General features: G+C 39.4%; 1 protein-coding gene and 1 long non-coding RNA gene across 2 annotated transcripts in view; one reads left to right on the top strand and one right to left on the bottom strand.

Annotated features, from left to right (window-relative positions):
* Positions 1-3,167, top strand: part of LOC107564582 (neurexin-2-like) — a gene marked incomplete at its 3' end in the record, with an annotated part of 375,377 nt that overhangs the window by 213,607 nt on the left and 158,603 nt on the right. The gene's annotated exons all lie outside the window — the stretch shown is intronic.
* LOC107564581 (uncharacterized) overlaps positions 2,980-3,167 on the bottom strand; it is a 714-nt gene continuing 526 nt past the window's right edge. Inside the window, exon 3 of the long non-coding RNA XR_001606256.1 lies at positions 2,980-3,155. This is a non-coding gene — a long non-coding RNA (uncharacterized lncRNA). The remainder of the gene's footprint in view (positions 3,156-3,167) is intronic.

Raw genomic sequence — 3,167 nt, 5'->3', positions numbered from 1 at the left:
GAGTGAGTGAGTGAGTGAGTGAGTATATATGTGTGTGTGTGGAGTATATGAGTATATGTGTGTGTGTGTGTGTGTGTGAGTGAGTGTGTGAGTGAGTGAGTGTGTGAGTGAGTGAGTGAGTGAGTGAGTGAGTGAGTATATATGTGTGTGTGAGTGTGAGTGTGAGTGTGTGTGTGAGTGTGTGAGTGAGTATATATGTGTGTGTGTGTGAGTGACGAGTATATATGTGTGTGTGTGAGAGAGAGAGTGTGTGTGTCTGTGTGTGTGTGTGTGTGTCTGTGTGTGAGCGACGGTCTCTTGCTGCTTTTTCTCATTATTTCTCATTAGTGGTTTTACTGGCCATGTCTGTTTGTTTGTTACAGCATTTAATATGCAAATATATTTTCACTTTTACAGTGTTAATTGAGTGTTTGATTTTTCACTAATATATGTGAAGAAACAAACCTACTAAACACTGAGGAACACCTTGTGATGAGTGTGTGTGTGTGTGTGTGTGTGTGTGTGTGTGCCACAACTGGCATGAGATCTGGATCCATATCATTTATTTTTATAGACTGCTTATTTATAATCTAAACATCTGCTGCTGCTGCTGCTGCTGCTGCTATTATCAGCTGCAACACACACACACACACACACACGCACATGCACGAGTCATGAGTGTCCTCCGGCATGAGTTATTCCGTGACATTCACAAGGCGCTCCATCTGTCTGACCATGTTTGTGTGTGTAGTTACGTCTTCACCTGCTCGTAGCTTGTACTTCATTGTATTTATTTATTAGTTTGTTTCTTTTGTTTCTTTTGTTTGCCCGACCATGAATGTTTGTAGAGATGAAATCCATGCCTTTACTCAGATTGTGTTTTTTCAGCCTTATCATGAATATTCACAGAGATGTCTGTGTAATAACTCAAATTATGTGGATTTATTTTAAATTAGTTGAATCTATTTTTCTGTTATTTTTATTTATTTTATTTTATACTCTATTTTATTTTTAGCCGTGTCCTGAATATTTACAGAAATGAGATCCAGTGTTGTGTTCATGTATTTACTGTTTAATGTCAGTCTGCTTTGACCTTGATGCTCTGTTTGGGGACTGAGAACCGTTTAAAGGCATAAACCATAAGTAATATTGATGTGCCTGGTTGAAAATTGTGTTACTTATTAATAAACAAACTTGTGTTCTGATATGAGCAGTGCATGTTTTCAGGTGATTGTAAGAGCTGATGGATGAACACGAGCACTAAACCCGTCTCTCTCTCTCTCTCTCTCTCTCTGTCTGTCTGTAGGAGACTCGTCTCTCGTGGGTGAGTACAGCATGTTTCTTCTCTTCTGCTGATCTTTATATCTAATGAAGAACTGATTTGTTAAATCAAATGAAAAAGTGTGTGTTTGATTGGTCCAGATGCTACAGATGTCATGAACCACTGACGGTTGTGAGCGTGACATTCATGTCAAACCACATTATTTTTCTCTCTTTCTGTTGGTGATGCTGTAACAGCACAACAACACACAAAAACACTGCAGAAAAACTGACACAGAATATTAGCTTGGCTAACAGTCAGCTTGATGTATTGATTGTATGCGGTTTTTAGTTGATATTAATTAAAAAATTACTTTTTAGAGGTTTTGCTTTAATAATCTTCTGCCTCTGTTGTTCACAGTAAAGTATCCAATTATCTAATCAAGATTTGAGTCATAAACACACACTCAGAAAAAAAATAAAAGGGGGAAAAAAGAAACACATACAGTATACATGTCCATATTATACATATATGCTTAAAAAAAGACAAAGTAAATGAACACAGAGAGCCGTGATGAGTGGAGAAGAGAGTTTGGCAGGAGGACACATACTGCGCTGCAGGTGGATACACTTTTCCTTCTCTCCCAAAATATACCACAGTTTCTCTAAGTTGCTCACTTGCTGGAATTCAGGGAAAACTTGAGCTGTTTGGGTGAAATAGGTGTCTCTTATGCTTTTATTTTGTGTCTCTCCTTCTCTCTGTCTCTCAAATCCGAATAGCGTATTGCCGAAGCATTTATATGAGCAAGATAAACATGGTCGCAGTGCTGTCAATTCTACATGGGTCAACTTTTCCCTCTGTTTGTGGCAGGCATTAATGTACCCTGCCGCTAGAGAAATGCAGTCTCTTTTTTTCACTTTTTTTCAGCATATATTGAGCTTGTGCATCGTTCTCCAGGTTTTCGAAGTTGTGACAAATCATTTCAAATTTGGGAAAGCGCTGTGTTTGAATGTGACTACAGTTGGAGCAGGTGGTTATGAAGTGTAGCTCTGTTTGGTTACAGTACAGGCATAAGCTGCTCTGTCTGGATCTGCCTCTCTCCAGAGCCAGGCTGTGCTCTCTGAGTCTGTACCCCGTCATGTTTTTCTCAGTTTGTGGTCTCTGACTGTGCTCACATATTCTGCTGTTGTGTAATCTCTCTTTAGGACCAAATAGCATTGCAGTTTACTTGGATTTTGTGTTGTTTCATTCCAATAAGCTAGGTTGTTTTCTTTTTGTGCATGAATGGTTTGGTTGGCCAGATTCTGTGGATGAGTGCGTCAGTGAACTGAGGCTGGTTATTATTAGTCGTGTTAGTCTGATCAGTCTGTTTGTGGAGCTCAGGGCCAGCTTAATGAGGGGGCTCTTTTCAGCATTCAGTTCAAGATTCAAGGGGTCGTGAACTGAGAAACCAAAATTTTCTTGATCAATTGATATATAAGAGGTCATTGTACTATAAAAACATCCTGTAAGTTACAGAACTCAAAACGTTGTCATTAGTCTAAAAACAGCTTATATTGAAGCCAATCTGCCAAAACAACGTTTTGACTCTCAGTCAAACTTGTTGGTTGTTCCTCAAACACATCTAAGATCTATGGGTGATAAAGCTTTCTGTTTCTTCTAACTTAGGGAAGTCCAGAATTATGATGTTTTTAAAGTTCAACTTAAGACATTTTTTTTTTTAACTTTCATTTACTAACTGTTTAGCCCCGCCCACAGATTCTACATCACTAACTGTTTAGCCCCCGCCCACTGATTCTACAGCACTTCCTGTTTAGCCCCGCCCACAGATTCTACAGCACTTCCTGTTTAGCCCCCGCCCACTGATTCTGCAGCACTTCCTGTTTAGCCCCGCCCACCAATTCTACATCACTAACTGTTTAGCCCC

This window comes from Sinocyclocheilus grahami, unplaced genomic scaffold (genome assembly GCF_001515645.1).
Source record: "Sinocyclocheilus grahami isolate Dianchi unplaced genomic scaffold, SAMN03320097.WGS_v1.1 scaffold948.1, whole genome shotgun sequence".
Lineage (NCBI taxonomy): Eukaryota > Metazoa > Chordata > Actinopteri > Cypriniformes > Cyprinidae > Sinocyclocheilus > Sinocyclocheilus grahami.
The sequence above is the reverse complement of the archived record's forward strand: the minus strand, read 5'-3'. Positions and strand labels throughout refer to the sequence as shown.